Source organism: Somniosus microcephalus, chromosome 33 (assembly GCF_052327205.1).
Source record: "Somniosus microcephalus isolate GS21.2 chromosome 33, FLI_Smic_1.0, whole genome shotgun sequence".
In the NCBI taxonomy this organism is placed as follows: domain Eukaryota; kingdom Metazoa; phylum Chordata; class Chondrichthyes; order Squaliformes; family Somniosidae; genus Somniosus; species Somniosus microcephalus.
In genome coordinates this window covers 31,171,388-31,195,761 of record NC_141019.1, presented here as the reverse complement: position 1 = coordinate 31,195,761, position 24,374 = coordinate 31,171,388, and the positions used below count along the sequence as shown (strand labels likewise).

The window sequence follows — 24,374 nt, the reverse complement described above, 5'->3', positions numbered from 1 at the left end:
TGAGCACCAGTTTCAAATTTGCAAGGTGTTCCTCATCGTCATCTCCTGTAATCAGGATATCGTCCAAGTAACATTGAGTGCTTGGAATTCCCTGTAATACCTGCTCCATGGCCCTCTGCCAAATTGCTGGAGCCGAAGCCACTCCAAAAACCAGTCTATTATATCGATACAAGCCTCTGTGCGTGTTGATTGTGAGATACTGGCGCGACTCTTCCTCAACTTCCATCTGTAAGTACGCTTGCGCCAGGTCTATCTTGGTGAAGTGTTTCCCGCCAGACAATGAAGCAAAGATATCCTCAATCCGCGGAAGCGGATATTGCACCGTGTGAAGCACCGGATTAACCGTGATCTTGAAGTCTCCACAGATGCGGACCTTCCCCGGTTCCCCTGGCTTGTTACTCGATGAACGCTTCATGACGGGAACAATGGGCGTGGCCCACTCACTCCAGTCCACCTTAGACAGTACTCCTGAACGTTCTAGCCCTTCCAGCTCAGCTTCCACAGCAGGTCGTATCGCATAAGGTACCGGTCTGGCTTTGAAAAATTTTGGGTTTGCATGTTCTGCAATCTTGACTTTTGCCGTAATTCCTCTCAGTGTTCCCAGTCCCTGTTGGAACACCTCTTTAACCTCATCCAATATTCTGGACAATCGTTCAGGTTTGACATCTTTTTTTTCCGGAATCTACCGTTATTGCTTTTAGGGAGTGCCAGTCCATATTTATTTTCCTGATCCACTCCCGTCCCAGAAGTGGTGGACCTCCCTCAGGTAGTACATATAAGTCCATTCCTTGGTGTTCTTTGCCCTTGTGTACCACCTTGACTTTTATCTTTCCGATGGGGTATACTCTTTGCCCCGTGTATGTCTGCAATACTATCTCCGTATCCCGTAGGGGAATATGTGTGAATAACCTTTTGTAATCTTGCTTATTCATGACCGTCAACGCCGATCCGGTGTCCAATTCCATCTTCACTTGGACTCCTGCTATCTGAAGTGTGACCCAGATAGTTTGTAGGTCAGCGTCCTTACTCACATTGTGAATTCTCAGACTACCCAGTTCCTTGCTGTTGGAGTCTGAATCCGAATTCTGTTCATCCGAACTCTTCTCAGCCACCTTATGTACCTTTCTGCACTTTTCCTGCGGTGACTTTTTGTTGCTGGTCTTCTTTCCTGACCGGCATACTTTAGCTATGTGACCAAGCTTGCCACATTTTCTACATTCCTGATTTTTAAACCAGCATTGGTTCTGATCGTGTGTTGTCTTTCCACAACGATAACATTTCGCTGTACCCAAAGCCATTTGATCTACGCTGAGTACCGCTGCCTTCAGCTGCATTTCCGCAGTGCCTCTCGCTGCGGCTTCGTGCGATGCTGCAATAGTGACAGCCTTATCAAGTGTAAGATCATTCTCTTCAAGCAGCCGCTTTTGTGTTCCTTCTTTCGACAATCCACACACGAATTTGTCTCTCAGTGCCTCTGTCAGTCTTTCCCCAAACTGACAGTATTTCGCTAGCTTACGCAGTTCAATTAAATACTCCGCGTTGCTTTCCTCTTTCAGTTGCGTTCTCGCATAAAATTTAAATCGTTCCACTAACATCAGCGGTGTGGGGTTCAAATGATTTCTCAGGACAGCAACAATATTAGCGAAGGCCTGATCCGCCGGTTTAGCTGGTGATAGAAGATGCTTCAATAGCCCGTATGTCTTCGCACCCATTGAGTTTAGTAAGGTTAGTGCTTTATCTTCATCTGATATTTTATTTGCCTTACAATAAATCTCTATGCGTTCTACATACGTGGCCCAATCTTCAACATCGGGATTGAAATCGTTGATGTTACCACGCTTAGGCATCCTTACAATCTTCTTGAGAAACAAAAAGAAATTTTTTTTTTTTTTCAAAATGGCGGTTTCCCGCGCTCGTCTTCTTCCCCCGCCTACGAAAATGGCGGCTTCCCGCGTTTGCCTTTCTCCCCCGCTGGCTGTAATGGCGATTGCCGTATTGCTGCGTTCGCCCTCCCCAGCGGTTCTCAAATCGTGCCTCCCAGCCCCTCTTGCAGTCCGGTCCTTTCCCCCGGCTGCGGCTGAGTTCTCCACGTTTTTTTATTTTTATTTTATCCCGCGCCTCGCGGCCTCGGTAGCTGCCCGGCCTTTTTCCCCGGTCGCGGTCGAGCTCTCTCTCGACGCTGTTGCGTCTCCCAGCCCGCTTGCAGCCCGGTCTTTTACACCGGCTGCGTTTGCATTCACCGCGGCTCCCGTGCCTTACGCTGTCCCAGTCTCAGCGCCTCTGGCCCCGACTTCTGTCCGGCTCTTTTCCCCGGCCGTGGTCGAGTTCTCCGCCCTTATATCCTCCGTTTTTCCCTCCCCTACTTCACAGCCAACGTGGCCGACTTGCTGCTCGTCGCTCATCGGCTTACCCACCACCGTGATAGAAGGGATGATCACTGCCTGTTGCCGATGGAAGGCTTCGTGTCAGGATTCTTCCTTGCTCTTCAGACCCGAGTCTTTTCTCAGCAGGATGATGAGGGCGGATGCCTCTTCTCGACGCCCGTTAAACTGCCTTGGATATATCTCTGCCGCAGGGTAAGATCGTCATCGTCGCCACTGTTAAGTCTGTGTGTTCTAGTTATTGTTAATAAGAATCACTGCACACAGACCACAAGAGTAAATTCAACAGGTCTTTACTAGTCGGAGGTCAGGCTGAACTGCCCAATAAATCATTACACAGCACTTATATACCGGTGTGGTCACCACCGGTATTACAGTATACAGCAGCCAAGATAAAGTAGTGCATCTCTTAAAATAGTTCTCTTAAAGGTGGAACGGTTACATACACCGCACTCACCATTTAAAAAATACTTTGCTTTTCTATTTTTCGTATCAAAGTGGATAACTTCACATTTCTCCACATTATATTCCATTTGCCATGTTCTTGCCCACTCACTTAGCCCCTTGATCCCTTTGAAGCCTCTGCATCCTCCTCACAACTTACATTCCCACCCAGCTTTGTATCATCAGCAAACTTGGATATATTACATTTGATCCCCTCATCCAAATCATTGATATAGATTGTGAATAGCTGAGGCCCAAGCACTGATCCTTGCGGTACCCCACAAGTTACAGCCTGCCAACCCGAAAATGACCCATTTATTCCTACTCTCTGTTTTCTGTCCGTTAACCAATCCTCAACCCATGCTAGTATATTACCCCCAATCCCATGAGCCCTAATTTTGTTTAATGACCTCTTGTGTGGCACCTTATTGAATGCCTTCTGAAAATCCAAATACAGTACATCCACTGGTTCCCCCTTATCTACTCTGCTAGTTACAACCTCAAAAATCTCTAACAGATTCGTCAAACATGATTTCCCTTTCATAAATCCGCGTTGACTGCCCAATCCTATTATTATTTTCTAAGTGCCCTGTTACCATGTCCTTAATAATAGATTCTAGCATTTTCCCTACTACTGATGTCAGGCTAACTGGTCTGTAGTTCCCCGTTTTCTCTCTCCCTCCTTTCTTAAAAAGTGGGGTTACATTTGCTATCTTCCAATCCGCGGGAACCGTTCTAGAATCTATGGAATTTTGGAAAATGACAACCAATGCATCCACTATCTCTATAGCCACCTCTTTCAAACCCCTAGGATGTAGGCCATCAGGTCATGGGGATTTATCGGCTTTCAGTCCCATTAATTTTTCCCGTACTATTTTTTTTCCTAATACTAATTTCTTTCAGTTCCTCATTCTCGCTAGACCCTTGGTTCTCCACTATTTCCGGAATGTTTTTTGTGTCATCTTCCGTGAAGACAGACACAAAGTATTTGTTTAATTTCTCTGCCATTTCCTTATTCCCCATTATAATTTCTCCTGTCTCAGCCTGTAAGGGACCCACATTTACTTTTGTTGATCTTTTCCTTTTTACATACCTATAGAAGCTTTTACAGTCTGTTTTTATGTCTCTCGCTAGTTTACTCTCATATTCTATTTTCCCTTTCTTTATCAATTTCTTGGTCCTCCTTTGCTGAATTCTAAAATCTTCCCAATCCTCAGGCTTACTACTCTTTTTGGCAACATTATAAGCCTCTTCCTTTGATCTAATACTATCTTTAACTTCTCTTGTTAGCCACGGATGGACCACTTTTCCTGTGGGGTTTTTGTGCCTTAAGGGAATGTATATTTGTTGTAAATTATGTATTAATTCTTTAAATGCTAGGTATGCTCGTCCACTGTCATACCTTTTAATGTAGTTTCCCAATCTACCTTTGCCAACTCGCCCCTCATACCGACATAGTTTGCTTTGTTTAGATTTAAGACCCTAGTTTCGGATTTGACTAAATCACTTTCAAACTCAATATAAAATTCTATCATATTATAGTCACTCTTCCCTAAAGGCCCCTTTACTACAAGGTTATTAATTAACCCTTTCTCGTTGCACAATACTAGATCTAAAATAGCCTGTTCCCTAGTTGGTTCCTCAACATACTGATCTAGAAAACTATCTTGCAGACATTCCATGAATTCGTCCTCCACACGATTACAGCAAATTTGGTTTGCCCAGTCTATATGTAGATTAAAGTCCCCCACGATTACTGTATTACCCTTGTTACATGCGCCTCTAATTTCCTGATTTATCCTCTGCCCTACATTATAACTACTGCTTGGGGGCCTATAAACAACTCCCACCAATGTTTTCTGCCCCTTGCTGTTTCTTAGCTCCACCCAAACTGATTCTACTTCTTGATTTTCAGAGCTAAGATTCTTTCTCTCTACTGTCTTTATCCCATCCTTTATTATCAGGACTACCCCTCCTCCTTTTCCATTTAGCCTATCTCTTCTAAAAGTTAAGTATCCTGGAATATTTAGTTCCCAACCTTGGCCACATTGCAATTACGGCTCCGTAATGGCTATTAGATCAAACCTATTAATGTCTATCTGCGCTATTAATTCATCTATTTTGTTGTGAATGCTTCGCGCATTCAGATATCGTGCCTTTAGCTTTGACTTATTTCTCTTTTTCCCTGATGTCACCTTAGCCACTGATGCCTTATTACCTTTGTTACTCTCTCTGTCCCTTCCTGACCCACTCTGCTTATTTTTACCCAAAACTCTACTCTGCTCTCGAGCCTTGACATTTCTCTCGCTGCTTTTAAATTTACTCTTTCCTGAATCCTCCCACCCCCCACTTCATTAGTTTAAAGCCCTGTCTACTGCCCTAGTTATTCCGTTCACTGGGACACTGCTCCCAGCCCGGTTTAAGTGGAGCCCATCCCAATGGAACAGCTCCCTCTTTCCCTAGTACTGGTGCCAGTGCCCCATAAACTGAAACCCCTTCCTCCCACACCACTCTGAGCCACGCATTTAAACCTCTAATCTGTTTGTCCCTGTGCCAATTTGCACGTGGCTCGGGTAACAATCCAGTGATTATAACCTTTGAGGTTCTGCTTTTTAATTTGGATCCTAGCTCCTCAAACTCCCTCAGCAGAACCTCATTCCTAGTTCTACCTATGTCGTTGGTTCCTACGTGGACCACGACAACTGGATCCTCCCCCTCCCACTCCAAGTTCTCCTCCAGCCGTGAGGAGAGGTCTTTAACCCTGGCACCGGGCAGGCAACAGAACCTTTGGAACTCTCGGTCGCGGCTGCAGAGAACAGTATCTATCCCCCTGACTATACTGTCCCCTACCACAACTACATTCCCTTTCACTCCCCCCAATTGAATGGCCTCCTGCACCATGGTGCCGTGGCCAGCTTGCTCATCCATCCTGCAGGCTTTTCCCTCATCCACACAGGCAGCAAGAACCTCATACCTGTTGGACAAGGGCAAAGGCTGAGGCTCCTCCAGCACTGCACCTGGGGTCCTCTTACCTGCCTGAGTTGCAGTCAGACCCTCCTGTCCCTGACCACGAACCAGACCACTACCTAACCTAAGGGCTGTGACTGCCTCCTGGATCAAAGTGCCCAGGTAACTCTCCCCATCCCTGATGCCCCGCAGTGTCTGCACCTCAGACTCCAGCTCAAAATTTCTGAGCTGAAGTTCCTCAAGATGCAGGCACTTACTGCAAACGTGGTTGTCCGGGATCACAATGCTCTCCACAAACTCCCACATGCTGCAGTTGTGGCACACCGCCTGCACTGCCATCTCTATATGGCCTTGTTTTGTTTAATTAAATTTGTAATTAGGTAACTTAGTTTACAGTAGTTTCTTGATTACTTACTGGATCTACTTGATGTACTTTGTGAAGTGTCGTCACTGTTGTAATGTAGGAAACGCAGCAGCCAATTTGCGCACAGCAAGCTCCCACAAACTGCAATGTGATAATGAGACCAGATAATCTGTTTTAGTGGTGTTGATGGAGTGATAAATATTGGCCAGGACACCAGGCATAACTCCCCTGCTCTTCTTCGAAATAGTGCCCTGGGATCTTTTACAGCCACCTGAGTGTGCAGACGGGGCCTCGGTTTAACATCTCATCCGAAAGACGGCACCTCCGACAGTGCAGCGCTCCCTCAGCACTGCACCGGAGTTTCAGCCTCGATTTTTGTGCTCAAGTCTCTGGAGTGGGACTGACTCAGAGGCGATGGTGCTGCCCACTGAGCCACTGGCTCACCAAAAAATAAACAACCCTCCCCTGAAGCTTTGCTTGGGTACAATTCCATGAACACCAGACATCCACCGGTACCGCACACAACTAGCACGCCTCGTGTGTGAGCCGAGGTGGTGGGCTATTTGGCTGCAGAGGGCATCATCGCTGAGCCCACAGCAGGCATTACTGGCTTATGCTCAGGAGTGAGAGGCCATTTGCAACACTCTTAACAGTTCCCTGGTTTTTGAGGTAAAGGTGCAGTTATTTTTTGTGATTAAATAATTTTAGGAAGAGTTTTTATAAGGCACAGATTCTTGCATAGTTTCCTTTAAGACGAGGAAAAAATGTCCTTACTTTGAACTTCCATATTCCCAATTTTTTGGGGTATAAATATTCCATGTTTTCCTTTTTGACTTCAGTTTTAATTCTGTTTAACAATGTACAACACATACAGCTTGCAATAATCATTGGCCCAAAGTGTTCCGTGTCATGTGATGCCGAACAAGCAGTTTTAGCTGCTGCTCCCTTATCGTGACCAGACTGCCGTCTGTCCACCAACATTTTTCAATGTATTTTAAAAATATGAAAAAAGCTAAAATAACAGTTGCGACAATGGTTTTCTTGATCTGTTCTTATTCATGTTTGTGAAGGAAAAATACTGAACTGAAGTCAACTTGGTGGAGACTCCTGTCTCCCTGGGCTGGCTGATTTTCTTAATTTTCAGCTCATGCACTGTGAAACTGAAAATAATATTTCTGATTCAGTAGCAAAGCTTTATCACTGTAACACTGACCCATTGAGAAGTAAGGGCATAAATACCAAGAACACAATTTTAAATAAAAATATAAAAACACAACTTTCTCCCCAGTCTCTCTCAGTCTCCCTTTGTCGAAATTTTAATTTTACTTTCCCCTCTATGCAACCTATCTTTTATAACTTTGTTTTAAATCTTTTATTTCCTTTGGATTCTTCTTTTCCCTGGCTATCACCATCCAGGTTTTGGAAAAACTGGGTTTTCATTGCCGAAAAACAGCTTCAGAGAAGATTTTACACATCAAACAGCAGCAATTTCCATTTGTACAATGTTCCTCATGTAGGAGAACATCTCCGAGCACGTAATGAGAAGAAAGAGGGCACCATGCCAAACGAGTGGGAGATTATGAGGAGGGTCCCCCACCATAAACTCTGTTTCCCAGCCACTGATTGCATCCCCGTCCCTGGTCACTGTCTCAGGCTGAACCAGACTGTTTGCCTCCTTGGCATCCGATTTGACCCTGAGCTGAGCTTCCAACACAAAGACCGCCTATTCCCACCTCTGTAATATCGCCGGTCTCCACCCCTGCCTCAGCCCAACTGCTGCTGAAACCCTTGACGTAAGAAAACTACTAAGCACTTTGTTTGAGTATAAAATAAGGCTTTAATCAACTGTTTCACAACCATGAGTTCTAGTTACATCACTAGGTCCTGAGCAAGCTGGGCCCACGCCCGAATATTTATACTTTCCTTGGGCGGCGCCACCAGCTGGCCGCCCAGTGTTATCTCATGAGTCATTTCTACATGAATGGTAAGATTCATGACAACTCTCATCCATGCCTTTTGTTAACTGCAACCTTGACTATTCCAACGCTCTCCTGGCCCGTGCCCCATCTTCCACCCTCCATAAACTTGAGCTAATCCAAAACACTGCTGCCCCCATGTCCTAACTCGCACCAAGTCCCGTTCACCCATCACCCCTGTGCTCGCTGACCTACACTGGCTCCCAGTCCACCAACGCCTCGATTATAAAATTCTCACCCTCGTGTTCAAATCCCTCCATGGCTTTGCCCCCTCTCGATCTCTGTAACCTCCTCCAGCCCTGCAACCGTCTGAGAACTCTATGTTCCTCCAACTAACGTCTTGCGCATCCCTCACTTCCTGTGCCCCGCCATTGGCGGCCGTGCCTTCAGCTGCCGAGGCCCTAAGCTCTGAAATTCCCTCCCCAAATCTCTCTGTCTCTCCTCCTTTAACACTCTGCTTAAAACCCACCTCTTTGACCAAGCTTTTGGTCACTTGTGCTAATATCTCCTTATGTGGCTCGGTGTCAACTTTTGTCTGCTAACCCTCCTGTGAAACACCTTGGGATGTTTTACTATGTTAAAAGGTGCTATATAAATGCAAGTTGTTGTTGAGGCAGGCGGGGGGAGAGTGAGGGGAAACTGAAAGCATAGTTGGAGAGGTTTTTAAGAAGGAGGAGAAATATCTTTCTCAATATTTTTGCTTTGTCTTTTTTCCAGTGTTGTTTACTGTTTTCCTTTTGTTTCACTTCCCTGTCATTTTTTTTCTCTGTTATTTTATTGCTCTTCTGTTTCTTTCCAGTTTCTCTCCTCCCTTTCTCGGAGTCTGAAAGGCTCCGAGTGAGTCAGTCCTGTACAGTGCACACTATATAGAAACGAGTGCTTGAATCATGCACAATGCACTATATGGGGCAGCTATTTTGTGTGTTACTCACTGCCAGTTTATTCCTTTGGAAGCGGCCACCATGCGAAATGTGGTAGAACCAGATCCCTGTATCCACACTTGGTGTTGGGACCCCACAAAGTACAGAAAGTCCTGGATAAACGGAACATTGTTTTGGGGATTGCACCTGCATACAAAAATGATGAGCAAGGCCACTAACTTTGCTTTTTTACACAGAAAAAATGGAAGGAATCATAGAATACAATCCCCAAAAACTCGGGTAAACAGTCCCCTGTAATCCTGTGCAACAAAAACAATATTTTACTCACTCAGTCACCATTAAGCAGTGGGCTTAATTATAAACAAACGGAATTGTAGAACTTGCTTCCCAAGACACTGGGAGAAGTTCCAGAATCCCATATACTAAAAATGGTTTATGATTATTCAGTCACCTGAATATGAATTTTTTTTTGTGAATTATGTGGTCATCAAGATGAGGGATGTCAGTGCTGTGATCGGTGGGTGCAGGAAGCAGACTATATATCCCTCCCCACATTTGCCAATCACTTGTCTGCAGTCGTCAGGGAAACCCAAGGACAACTTAAACATGGGAAACATTACTGCACCACACAGTGAGTTTGTAAATTCTGTTGAAAAGGGGATAGGATCTGCTTTTTATTTATTCATGTTAAAGGCCATCTGGGCACCATCTGTCAGCATCAAACACTCCCAGGCCAGGTACAGCACAGGTTAGATACAGAGTAAAGCTCCCTCTACACTGTCCCATCAAACACTCCCAGGGCAGGTACAGCACGGGTTAGATACAGAGTAAAGCTCCCTCTACACTGTCCCATCAAACACTCCCAGGGCAGGTACAGCATGGGTTAGATACAGAGTAAAGCTCCCTCTACACTGTCCCATCAAACACTCCCAGGGCAGGTACAGCACGGGTTAGATACAGAGTAAAGCTCCCTCTACACTGTCCCATCAAACACTCCCAGGGCAGGTACAGCACGGGTTAGATACAGAGTAAAGCTCCCTCTACACTGTCCCATCAAACACTCCCAGGGCAGGTACAGCACGGGTTAGATACAGAGTAAAGCTCCCTCTACACTGTCCCATCAAACACTCCCAGGGCAGGTACAGCACGGGTTAGATACAGAGTAAAGCTCCCTCTACACTCTCCCATCAAACACTCCCAGGGCAGGCACAGCACGGGTTAGATACAGAGTAAAGCTCCCTCTACACTGTCCCCATCAAACACTCCCAGGGCAGGTACAGCACGGGTTAGATACAGAGTAAAGCTCCCTCTACACTGTCCCCATCAAACACTCCCAGGGCAGGTACAGCACGGGTTAGATACAGAGTAAAGCTCCCTCTACACTGTCCCCATCAAACACTCCCAGGGCAGGTACAGCACGGGTTAGATACAGAGTAAAGCTCCCTCTACACTGTCCCCATCAAACACTCCCAGGGCAGGTACAGCACGGGTTAGATACAGAGTAAAGCTCCCTCTGCACTGTCCCCATCAAACACTCCCAGGGCAGGTACAGCACGGGTTAGATACAGAGTAAAGCCCCCCCTACACTGTCCCCATCAAACATTCCCAGTAAAGCTCTACACTGCCCCAACAACCTTTTTCACCAGTGGATCATTTTTTTCCATTTTCCAAATCACCATTCTGTAGCGTCACTCAGTGAAATTGAAGCTAGCGCCAAATTAGTGACAGTATTTTGCTGTGGACCTATGCTCATTAGGAACTAGCTGAGACTGTCCAAACTCTTCACACATAAAACTCTGCAGCCAACAGGCAGATTCCGCTGCACTGGAGACTGGAAATGAAGAAGCGGACACAGATTTCACAAGGACAGTCACCCCCACTGTTATCACTTTCACAGAGTGGTCCCCATAGTTCAAGGGTGACTGATACTGTCAGCCAAGGTTGAAGAAGATAGGCAGATTTCCACAGAAACCTTCCATCCAGCTTGATACTGAATTGGAAGAGGTTTCGAATGTTGGGCGGTCGCAGGATGTACGAGTCATTGCAACTCCCAGGACACCTGACATTAATGTGGAGGGTGCTCAGGTTGACCTCACACATTGACTAAGTCAATACCCTTTTCTATTTCTGTAGTGCAGAGCTTGGTCTGATGGAGCACCTGTCTGCAAACCATGATACATAAGAACATAAGAATTAGGAGCAGGAGTAGGCCATTCGGCCCCTCGAGCCTGCTCTGCCATTCAATAAGATCATGGCCGATCTTCAACCTCAACTCCACTTTCCAGCCCGATCTCCATATCCCTTGAGAGTCCAAAAATCACTCAAAACATAATCCAGAATGATAACATACGAAATAGGAGCAGGAGTCGGCCAGTTGGCCCTTCTAACCTTCTCCACCATTCAATGAGATCATGGCTGATCGTCTACCTCATCTCCACTTTCCTGCACTATCCCCATAGCCCTTGATTCCCTTAATATCCAAAAATCTATCGATCTCAGCCTTGAATATACTCAACGACTGAGCCTCCACAGCCCTCTGGGGCAGAGAATTCCAAAGATTCACCACCCTCTGAGTGAAGAAATTTCTCCTCATCTCAGTCCTAAATGGCCGACCCCTTATCCTGAGACTGTGACCCCTGGTTCTAGACTCTCCAGCCAGGGGGAAACAACCTCTCAGCATCTACCCTGTCAATCCCCCTCAGAATCTTGTATGTTTCAGTGTGATCACCTCTCATTCTTCTAAACTGCAGAGAATATAGGCCCAATCTACTCAATATGCCCTACAATCTAGGAAAAAATGTCAATATCAAATACTGTAAAACCTGCTATTGTGGCTCAGTGACAAAATGCACGTTCCGGATTGCATGCCTTAGGAGAACCTCGGAGGCATTGTGGATACATTGGGGCACCAAGGGAATGGCTTGCTTTTGTCAAATATCTCATGACAGATTGGAAGAACATTGAAGCATAAAAGTTCAGGGCTGTGGTTACCTAAAGTGCTGTGCTCATGGTGGATTGGCTCTCCATTTGGGATGCCATGAGATGGCACAACTCAGTGATCTCCCTGGCCAACCGCCAGCTTCTAAAGGGGCGATTTTGCCAATGGGGGCGCGTTGGAGGCGAGACTGCTACTTGTCAGGTTTTAGTCCCGCCTCCATCGACTTCTGGCCAACTCACGCTATTTTCCCTTGATTGACTTTGTTAAGTCCGCCCAGCGGGCTTAGCAGGCCAATTAAGGGGAAGGCGGTTACAGAGAACGTCAGCATATGACGTTTCACCTGTCAAAAATTTGTGACAGATGAATTGTCATCGTTTGACAGCTCTGTGAAGCTGTCAAACACTGACATTCTCTGTAGTTTGATGAGTTCTTGTATTCAAGACTCATTAAACCTCTTTCTTTAGCAGAAATTAGATGGTTGTTGTATTGGAGAATGCAGCAGCCATCTGTCATCTCGGCCGGTGAGATGCGAGACTCTCCGCATCCCCAACTGTTGAAGCCTGCAGGAAGAAACAAAGGTAAGTAAACATTTTCTATCACTTTTCACTCACCTCACATACTCACCTCTCCACACTTGCACCCATCACTTACCTTCACAGCGCACTTTTGCACCCCTCCGACCCCCGCAGACCCACTGCTCACCTCGGTGACCCTGGCAGGGTTTCCCGACATCGGGAAGCCCGCGCCTCTGGTGGAAAAATGGGGATAATCCTCTTTAAGTGGCTGTAATCCCCTTCCCGCCACCAGGAGACGGGACCCGGCGCAGGTCGGCTACCCGCCTCCTGGGAAGATGGCACGGAGGCAGGTTGGGGGCAGGATGGGCACCCGCCCCCAGATTCTGCCATTTTCCCGGCAGTCCCGTCTCCAAACCCTCCTCCCCAGGGCTGGCAAGGTCGCGCCCTTAGTCTTGTTCACTCCCATTCTGGGACTCATTTATTTTCCAGATTCCAGTTGTGATGAAGGGTCTTCGCCCAGCGCTTTAACCTGTCTTTACTCTTTTCAAATGCAGGCAGACTTGTGTATTTCCAGCATTTGCTGTTTTCACTCCCGGTTTCCAACGGCCTTTTTCTTTTTGTCTCAGTTGGCCTTAACAAGCTTGATACCAAGTTGCTGCAGCTATCTCAATTTTCAGGGGGCTCCGCCAGATCTAGTACGTAAGCCAGATTTTGTTCGTAGGCCAAAAAGCAGTGGAGAAATGAACAGATCGAATTGACCTGCAGATTGTTCTTTCCCCCGTCCCATGTGGTGACCCCTCTGGATATTCTAATGATAATGGCAAGTCACTACGTGAGAACTATGTTATTATTAATGTGTGTTTTGTCTATTCAGTTTTAGTTTGAACACTAAGCACCAGATAACCGCTTTTGCTGTACACACCCAACTTCCCGCTCCTCTTCCCCCGGAGTGGGAGCAGCCACAAGTCCCATTTTCACACAATCCAGTCCTCCCAGGATTGCTCAGACTTTGAGTAAGGGAATTTTGGCTGCCCACACAGAATGATCTCTTGCGCAAGTGGCCATTCTTTTTGTGCGAGCCCAGGATACCGTGAATACTCTGCCACGTGGGCCATTCTAGTCGAGCCTGTTCTTGTCCTCACCTGCTGTCGACACAGGGTAATGGTCAACTGCAGCTGTGGCCCAAGGATTACAGTGGGAACCAGAAGCAAAGCACGTGTTAAAAATTTACCACCACAGTGTTTTCATAAAAGTTATGTCAACAGTGAGATAAAATGTACTATTCCTAATCTTAAATTGTAAGATATTTCAGTACTTCCAAGAACAGCCTGATCTTATCCTGTGCAAAATTCTATTTTTTTAAAGTTTATAACAAGACTATTTTTGGCATAAAATCATTGTATATCGAATGGGAAAAGTTTTTTTGTCCATTTTCTCCACTTTATTCCCACCCCCCCTCTCTTGGTGGTGACGATTCTTGCTGGGATATGGTTCCACAAGGAGGGGCACCTTCTGGGTGTGTCGCCCAATTTGTCATTCTTAATTAGCGAACCTAGAGACTGAGCTTCAGGGTGGTATTCAACTGGGGGAGGCATCGTAGCTAATCCCAATCTTGTCCTCATCTGATGCCTGCTTCGCCCCTCCCCATCTCGGTAACCTCCTTCAGCCGTACAACACTCCAAGGACGCTACGTTCCTCCAACTTTGGCCTCTTGTGCATCCCCCACTCCCTTCACCCTCACCATTGGCGGCCGTGCCTTCAGCCGTCTAGGCCCTAAACTCTGGAATTCCCACCTTAAACCTCTCCTCCTTTAATTCGTTCCTTAAAACCTACCCCTTTGAGTAAGCTTTGGTCACCCGTTCTAATATCTCCTTCTTTGGCTCAGTTTTCATTTTTTGACATTACACGCCTGTGAAGTGCAATAGGAGGTTTTACTACGTTAAAGGCGGTATATAAATGCAAGTTGTTGTTGCAGGCACCCAGTTTCCAATATAGGTTGCTGGATAACGATCAGGAGCAGCAATCCTGGCTGGTTTTCACCTTCCATGGGTTACTGAAGCCACTTTTATAAAAGAAAAGAAAGAATTGCATTTCTATAGCGCCTTTCACAACCACCGGACGTCCTAAAGCACTTTACAGCCAATGAAGTACTGTCGCTGTTGTAATGTGGGAAACGCGGCAGCCAATTTGAGCACAACAATCTCCCACAAACAGCAATGTGATAATGACCAGATAATCTGTTTTTAGTGATATTGATTGAGGGATGAATATTGGCCCCAGGACACCGGGGATAACTCCCCTGCTCTTCTTCGAAATAGTGCCATAGGATCTTTTACGTCTGACGTAATAAAACTCACTACGCACTTGGTTCAAGTATAAAGCAAGGCTTTAATCAACTTGTTTCAGAACATGGAGGTCTAGTTGTACTTCACTAGTTCCTGTCTTACAAAATGTCCCTGGAAAGCTGGGCCCACGCCCGAGTATTTATACTCCTTGGACGGCGCCACCAGCTGGCCGTCCAGTGTTATTTCATGAGTAGTTTCTTCATGATGATGAGATTTATAACAACGTCCACCTGAGAGAGTAGACGGGGCCTCGGTTTAACATCTCATCCAAAAGACGGCACCTCCGACAGTGCAGCACTCCCTCAGCACCGCACTGGAGCGTCAGCCTGGATTTTTGTGCTCTGGAGTGGGACTTGAACCCACAACCTTCTGACTCAGAGGAGAGGGTGCTACCCACTGAGCCACGGCTGACACATTGGTCACCTCTCCTATCACCATCCTGGCTTAGATCAGCTAACTCAGCACAGATCAGAGCTTGAATCTGGCATCGTCCTCATCTATATGGCTCAATATGGGGCAATGCAATACATCAGGCGCGCTCAAGCACTTTGATTTCTGACAGTATTGGGCCTGATAGTGTGGCAGCCTCGGCAGCTGTTAATTGGTCTGTTTTGATTCGTGAGTGGTGAGTGACATGAATCAGTCATTCATGAAAGAAAGACTTATGAAATACTGAGCAGCCTGCAGGTGGCGCTGTCCAGGGAGAGTATAAATACTCGGGCACGGGCCCAGCTTGCGCAGGACATTCTTAACAGGAACTAGTGAAGGACACAACTAGACCTCCATGTTGTAAAACAGTTGATTAAAGCTTTGTTTAACGCTTAGACCGAGTGCCTAGTAGTTTTCTTACATCAGTTAGCAGCTCTAATTTTAAGAAGTGTCTGTCTGGCCAGCCCAGTGATTCGGTGGGTTGGTGTGGACAGGGGTTTGTACTCGTGATTTCCCTACAGTGGGGATAGGGTGATTGCCCCTGGTCACTCTTGTGTATCTCCCGGCGACCAGTTAGAGCATAGTATAGGGTGGGGTCAAGGAGCGAATCATCTGGCTGGCCTCTCTCAGCAAGACAACAATGTGTAATGAGAGAACCCAAAAGGAGAGGACTTCTTAAATTTCTAAATGGAACATAAAAAAGCCTTGTCTGGGTTATCTGAAACAGGAAAAAGGTGAATTTAGTTCATCTTCCAATCTCTAAATCACCAGAGATTTAATTTTGTCTCTGTGCTATTTTTAGTGCACTGGGGAACACACTTGTATTAAATTCCTGTCTGTACTATTTTAATACACAGTCATTAACCTGGTTAAAATAGGAGCCAAATTGTCACTTACTTTTGATGATGTGCCTTCTCTTTCCCATTCACAAGTCATCGCTCCTACTGTTGGCACTGCAGAATCCCAGGTTTTCAGGACTATCTCACTTGTAAATTCAGCTACCTCATTCTGTAGCCTCTCTCAGAGAGTGGGCCTCCCGCGCTCAATAACATTTAATCTTAAATGCATTTATATAGAACAATTTATGATTTAGGCTACATGACGTGCAAAGAGGAAATCTTCTCCTATATTGGTCACCTCTTCTCGCCCACCCCATGTTAGCTGCACAACGGTCCCCAGGCAACGCCCATAGCAAGCACCCCTTTCAACAGTCGTTCCCAAAGCGCGTACAGCCCAGCCACACAGTAGGCTGTTACTGTGCAGCCAGTGTTCCCCAGACTGATTCCTGGCATGAGGAGATTGTCCTATGAGGAGAAATTGAGTAGACTAGGCCTAGATTCCCTAGAGTTTAGAAGAATGAGAGATGATCGCATTGAAACATATAAAATTCTTACAAGGCTTGACAGGGTAGATGCTGAGAGGTTGTTTCCCCCTGGCTGAAGAGTCGAGAACCAGGGGTCACAGTCTCAGGATAAGGGGTCGGCCATTTAGGACTGAGATGAGGAGAAATTTCTTCACTCAGAGGGTGGTGAATCTTTGGAATTCTCTACCACAGAGGGCTGTGGATGCTCAGTCATTGAGTGTATTCAAGGCAGAGATCGATAGATTTTTTGGATATTAAGGGAATCAAAGGATATGGGGCTAGTACGGGAAGGTGGAGTTGAGGTCGATGATCAGCCATGATCTTACTGAATGGCGGAGCAGGCTCGAGGGGCCGAATGGCCGACTCCTGCTCCTAATTCTTATGTTCCTGTTTGCTCTCTAGTGACCCCTGCTGGATTGGGCTCAGCTCTGATGCCCTCCGCCCCCCCCCAACATGGTCAAATAACATGCAAACATGCGGGTAGAATATCCGCAGAAATTCTCCCAATCTCCTACTGTAACATCGGCACAAGTCCCAGAGCAACGGCACAAATGGGCTTTCCCCCCCCCCCCGGTTTCCCTGGGGTTTCCGCTGAAGCTATGGCGGAAGATCAGGAGAAACCCCATGGAAATTCTTCCCCTCACGTGTTTAGGCCCAAACGTGAAGAATGGTCACTTGGAACGGTACCCCAGCAAAGGTCAGCGCTTTCAGGGGCGATGGGGAGAAAATAATTCATAATAAATTCAGAAATAAAATTCTCAACAGTCCAATTACTGAACCTTAGGAGTTGCAAAATAAGATGGCTCAAGGATAGGAAGGACCTATTTCCCTTAGCAGAAGGATCAATAACCAGGGGGGCATAGATTTAAAGTAATTGGTCAGAAGTTTAGAGGGAAGTTGAGGAGAAATGTTTTCACCCAGAGGCTGGTGGGGGGTCTGGAACTCACTGCCTGAAAGGGTGGTAGAGGCAGAAACCCTCATCTCATTTAAAAAGTACTTGGATATGCACTTGAAGTGCTGTAACCTACAGGGCTACGGAGCAAGAGCTGGAAAGTGGGATTAGGGAGGGATGGCTCTTTGTTGGCCGGCACGGACACGATGGGCCGAATGGCCTCCTTCTGTGCTGTAAATTTCTATGATTTTCTATGATTTCTAAGGAAAAATTATTGTGTATATTTATTACCTCAGCTTGGGATGTAGCTTTCTTACAAAGTGTCCATGAATGCTTTTTCTTTTTTCTAGTTGCTCTCTTGGTGTGTGGTCAGACAAACGAGCCTCTGTATGTTTGTGTGGTCCTGACCAGCTTGAATATTCCTGCAATCGGGAGGGTCATCACAGCATCAGAATCCATGCAACAGGTAAATGTCATTTGGGCTGCAAACAGTAAAATGTGCAATTTTGTACAAAAAGTTATTCATTGTTTCCACTCCCCCCCGCCGCAATCCTCTCCCCATCTCTCCTGAAGGTGTTGACTCTTGCTGGGGCGTGGCTTCCAGGGGCACCAGTATCTCTTCGGTCCCTCATCCAAGTGACCGTTCTTTGTATGTGAGCCGAAACAGTGAGGGCTGACAGGATATGTGACAGTGGAGAGCGTGACAGCCAAGCCCAATCCTGTCCTTACACCATGTATACACAACGTGGACCTCCTAGCAGGGGTCACTGGATAGCGTTCAAGAGCAGGAAACCAGGCCGACTTCCCACCCCCCTCCTTAACCTAAGGGTTCCAAGGGCAACTTGTCGCATCTCAACTGCTGCTGTAGATAAGGTGGTTAAGAAGGCACACGGGACACGTGCCTTTATTAGCCGAGGCATAGAATACAAGAGCAGGGAGGTTATGCTTAAACTGTATCAAACACAAGTTAAGCCACAGCTAGAATACTGCGTGCAGTTCAGGTCACCACATTACAGGAAGGATGTGATTGTACTAGAGGGGGTACAGAGGAGATTTACGAGGATGTTGCCTGGGCTGGGGAATTTTAGCTATGAGGAAAGATTGGACAGGCTGGGGTTGTTTTCTTTGGAACAGAGGAGGCTGAGGGGAGACTTGATTGAGGTGTATAAAGTTATGAGGGGCCTAGATAGAGTGGATAGGAAGGACCTATTTCCCTTAGCAGAGGGGTCAATAACCAGGGGGCACAGATTTAAAGTAATTGGTCGGAGGTTTAGAGGGGATTTGAGGGAAAATTTCTTCACCCAGAGGGTGGTGGGGGTCTGAAACTCACCGCCTGAAAGGCTGGTAGAGGCAGAAACCCTCATCACATTTAAAAAGTACTTGGATATACACTTGAAGTGCCGTAACCTACAGGGCTACGGACCAAGAGCTGGAAAGTGGGATTAGGGCTGGATAGCAGAAATAACAACAGAAAATGCTGGAAATACTCAGCAGGCCAGGCAGCATCCGTGGAGAGAGAAACAGAGTTAACGTTTCAGGTCTGGGACCCTTCCTCAGAACAGTTCTGATGAAGGGTCCCAGACCTGAAATGTTAACTCTGTTTCTCTCTCCACGGATGCTGCCTGGCCTGCTGAGTATTTCCAGCATTTTCTGTTGTTATTTCAGATTTCCAGCATCCGCAGTATTTTGCTGTTGTATTAGGGTGGATAGCTCGTTCTCAGCTGGCAGAGACACGATGGGCCGAAATGGCCTCCTTCCGTGTTGTAAATTTCTATGATTCTATGATTCAATATCACCATGTCCTGCAGCAACATTGTGTCAGCACAGACCTTTTCAAGGTAGCTTTCAGATTGTTCTCTTCATATTAAAACGACAGTAAAAGTTAACGTGTGTCCCCAGAGGCAACTGGAGATGCAATCGTTGCTGATCACACCACCTCTTTTAAAGGGGATAACTGGCAGAAATTGGCAGTAAAAGGAGCTTGTATATTAGATCCAAACAAAGATGCTCCCCCATGGCTTAGAGGGTAAATAGTATAATACTGAGCCATAGACCAGAAAGATTCTCGGGTTTGAGCCCCCAGTCTCTGCTGACATAGCTGATTTCAGTTGGGACAGAGTTGGTGAGACCACACCTGGAGTACTGTGTACAGTTTTGGTCTCCTTACCTAAGGAAGGATACACTTGCCATTGAGGGAGTGCAACGAAGGTTCACCAGACTGATTCCTGGGATGGGGGGATTGTCCTATGAGGAGAGATTGAGTAGACTAGGCCTATATTCCTTAGAGCTTAGAAGAATGAGAGGTGATCTAATTGAAACATATAAAATTCTTACAGGGCTTGACAGGGTAGATGCAGGGAGGATGTTTCCCTTGGCTGGGGAGTCTAGAACCAGGGGTCACAGTCTCAGAATAAGGGGTCAGCCATTTAGGACTGAGATGAGGAGAAATTTCTTCACTCAAAGGGTTGTGAATCTTTGGAATTCTCTACCCCAGAGGGCTGTGGAGGCTCAGTCGTTCAGTATATTCAAGACAGAGATCGATAGATGTTTGGATACTAAGGGAATCAAGGGATATGGGAATAGTGCAGGAAAGTGGAGTTGAGGTAGAAGATCAGCCATGATCTTATTAATGGCGGAGCAGGCTCGAGGGGCCGAATGGTCCTATTTCTTATATTCTTATATAAGTTGGGTCCGTGCAGGGAGGGAGAAATCAGCCAGGGTTCTTGCTCCTGATCGCTATTCAGTGATCGCGACTGTAAGGTGTTTTCTAGGCTCACACATGAAGAATGGCCATGCCACGTACCCTTGTATGAGTCACTGCCTTCAGGAGAAGAAGGGGAAAAATGAACAGGGATCTGGGGAAAAATGAACAGGAAAAGGTCAATTGGGAAAAGGTGACTATGAAAGATGGCGAGGAGTGTATCCTCTGAATTCCAGTTTAGAGGAGTGTGATGGACATGGGCTTTGCCCAATGTCATATCATAACATATTTCTGTATTATATCTTGTTCATATGAAGTTGAAGCCAGGCCATTGTACTACGAGTTTAAAATTGAGTTGCTGCTGAAGGAATTTCTTTTGTTTTTGCCTTTGGGACAAATTTTAAGCAATACACAATGCTATCTGGATAATAGCTGCTCGCTCAAGGGGAGGCGACTCACCTTTGTTTATCTTATTATGTCTACAAACAAGGCTTAATCAGGTCAAGGTTGTCTGAGTGGTACTGCAGCTTATGAAATGATAATGTGGGCAAGGCTGACACCGGGAAAAGAAATGGAGCTCATTGTCTGTGATTGACACAGCTATTAAGAGGATTACAATTAACAGTGTTGTACTATATTCATTTTTACTTCTGAATAAATCTTTTTTTTAAAATAAATTCTACATGTAGTTTTAGCCTGAACGCTATGGTCTGACAGTGTGGTGCTTTTCCACCCATTGAAGAGGTCAAGAGTGCCTGGTGGCCATCCTAAGTATCTTCAAGTGTGAAATATCTCAGTAAATGGGTGTTTATTAATCTTGCAGCATACTAGGCATAAGGTTTTAAGTTTCGGTTTATAGGAAAGCAAGGGTCTGCCAATGGAAACTGCTTTGTTGCTATGAGCATGGATAAAGACTGTTGAATGAAAGCTGAAATTGTAACAGGGAGTTATAATAAGTGTGAGTGTAGCATTGCCAAAGGACAGCCAGTTGATCTGAATCCAGAAGAAATCTGTCTCTGGAGGAAACTGCAACTCGTATGAGATCCAACTGACACATCAAGAGCTGTGGGACGGAATGTGATGGCAGTGTGTTTTTTTTTCGTTTATGGGGGTGGTAAGAACAGTGTGTAGCCCTGATGTAACTCTGGAGCCTGGCAGCTTTCCTTAAGATATCACTGTTGCTATTAGGTCATGTCATAGCCAATCCTGCCAGCAACAGAGCGGTTGGTAACAACTTTACTATTGCAGAGACTTTGGAGAAGCGACTTGCTGGTATAAGCCTGCTGTATCCAGCTGTGGATTGTACTTAAAGAGAGAGGCCTGCCCTCGCTGGGGGACAGTTCCTCCAGTGCCTTGCCCAACATGCCATTCTTCATGTGTGAGCCTAGACTGTGAATGTTGGCAGAATATTAGTCCCAGGAAGGTAAATCACAAATGAGCCTTCTAAAAGGCATCAAACAGTAGCATTAAATTCTGATTCACTTCAACAGCCTTTCATTTTTTTTTGGTCCATTTCTTCTCACATAATGAATTTATCTCACTCGAATAGAATTTTAACTTACTGGCTTGCGTAGATGTTCCCTTTGTTTCCTTTCCTCCCTTCCTCTCCTGAAGATGCTGACTCATGCTGAGATGAGTCCAAGAATCCTACAGCACAGAAGGAGGCCATTCGGCCCATCGAGTCTGCGCCGGCTCTTTCGAAGAGCAATCCAGTTAGTCCCACTGCCCCGCTCTTTCCCCATATCCCTGCAATTTTTTTCTCCTTTGAGTATTTATCCAATTCCCTTTTGAAAGCCACGATTGAATCTGTCTCCAACACCCTATCAGGCAGCGCATTCCAAATCCGAACCACTCGCTGCGTAAAAAAGTTTCCCCTCATGTCGCCTCTGGTTCTTTTGCCAATCACCTTAAATCTGTGTCCTCTAAAAATATTATTGACAAGCCTAGTATAAACATTGGTATGAATCATCATTTTTTTAAAAAGCTGTGTATAATAATTATTAGAGTGGCAAGACTCACCCATTCTTCAGAGGTAAAGGGCTGGATTTTGATACTGGAGGCGTGTAGGAGGCGGGACTACAACTTTCGGGGTTGTAGTCCCGCCTCCATTGAGTTGTGGCCAACCCACGCGATTTTCACTTGATTGACCTTGTTGAGCCCGCCCAGCGGGCTCAGCAGGCCAATTAAGGGCCACCTGGCAACAGGTGACGTCACAGATTGACATTTCACAGAATCACAATCACAGAATCACAGAAACCCCACAGTGCAGATAGAGGCCATTTCGGCCCATCGAGCCTGCACCGACACATATCCCACCCGATCCCCGTAACCCCTACACCAACACATATCCCACCCGATCCCCGTAACCCCTACACCAACACATGTCCCACCCTATCCCTGTAACCCCACGTATTTAATCCCCCTAACACTAAGGGTCAATTTATCATAGCCAATCAACCTAACCCGCACATCTTTGGACTGTGGGAGGAAACCGGAGCACCCGGAGAAAACCCACGCAAACACGGGGAGAATGTGCAAACTCCACACAGACAGTCACCCGAGGCCGGATTCGAACCTCTTTGAAGCTGTCAAACACTGACAATCTGTACTCCAAGTTAATTCCTTCCTCTCAGGCTGATTTAGAGATCTCTCCAGAACAGAAAGCTGAATGCTGCAACTTTTGACAGCTCGCGGCCATTCTGCTTTCTGTGCCGGTGAGATGAGGGACTCCCGAGACCTGAAGGAAGGATGGCTGTAAAGCTAAGAAAAGGTAAGTAAAACTTCTTTAAACACTTTACACACACCAAACACACTTACCTCTGCACTCATGCACCCATCACTCACCTGAACACCGGACATCTCGAACCCTCCAAGCCCTTCAGCCCGACGGTCCGCCTCGCTAACTTGGCGTGGTTTGGAGCCGTCGGGAATCCCACACTTCAGGAATAAAAATAGCGATTAGGCTAAAAACTGCCTGTTAACTACCTGTTAACAGGCAGTTAATTGGCACTAATCCCCTTCCCGCCTCGGGGAGGCGGGTCCCAGTGCGGGGCGGGTGCCCGCCTCCTTTGAAACTGGCATGGAGGCGGGTTGGGGGCGGGATGGGTTCGTGCCCCCCGATTTCGAGATTTTAACCCCCCACACGCCTCCAATCCCGACTCCATGGCCCAATGAAAATCCTGCCCAAAGTCTTTGGGCCTGAAATTCTGATGGCATTGCTCTCTGCCAGTGGAAATAATTAAGGACTCCAAGTCCAACCCGGTTTCACATTGCGAGGTCGGGGTCATTTACATTCTGCATTCTTGCTCAACAACAGCAGGGATTGCAGATTGCGTGTGGAAAACTGAAGAGGCAGAAATGGATAAAGTGCCGCCGCTGCAGACAGTTACCAGATTATTGACGGCTGCGATGGCAGAAGACTGTTGTGTGTCAAGTTGAAATGGCAAAGTCAGAGGTAGTGAAACATAGAAACATAGAAGATAGGAGCAGGAGTAGGCCGTTCGGCCCTTCGAGCCTGCTCCGCCATTCAATGAGATCATGGCTGATCATCCAAATTCAATACCCGGTCCCTGCCTTCTCCCCATATCCCTTGATCCCTTTAGCCTTAAGAAATATATCCTTAAGAAATATATCCAACTCCTTCTTGAATATATTTAATGAACTGGCCTCCACCGCCCTCTGTGGCAGAGAATTCCATAGGTTCACCACTCTCTGGGTGAAGAAATTCCTCCTCATTTCAGTCCTAAATGGCTTACCCCTTATCCTTAGACTATGACCCCTGGTTCTGGACTCCCCGGCCATCAGAAACATCCTTCCTGCATCTAGTCTGTCCAGGCTTGACAGAATTTTATAGGTTTCGATGAGATCCCCTCTCAATCTTCTAAACTCCAGTGAGTATAAGCCCATTCGACACAATCTCTCCTCATACGTCATTCCTGCCATCCCAGGTATCAGCCTGGAGAATCTTCGCTGCACTCCTTCCATGGCAAGAACGTCCTTCCTCAGATAAGGCGACCAAAACTGCACACAATACTCAAGGTGCGGTCTCACCAAGGCCCTGTACAACTGCAGCAAGACATCCTTGTTCCTGTACGCGAATCCTCTCGCTACGAAGGCCAACATACCATTTGCCTTCTTAACCGCCTGCTGCACCTGCATGCTTACCATCAGCGACTGGT

General features: G+C 46.4%; 1 long non-coding RNA gene across 1 annotated transcript in view; it reads left to right on the top strand.

The window, feature by feature from the left end:
* LOC147097090 (uncharacterized) overlaps window positions 1–24,374 on the top strand; it is a 34,492-nt gene that overhangs the window by 4,220 nt on the left and 5,898 nt on the right. The window contains exon 2 of the long non-coding RNA XR_015074438.1: window positions 17,846–17,961. This is a non-coding gene — a long non-coding RNA (uncharacterized LOC147097090). The remainder of the gene's footprint in view (window positions 1–17,845; window positions 17,962–24,374) is intronic.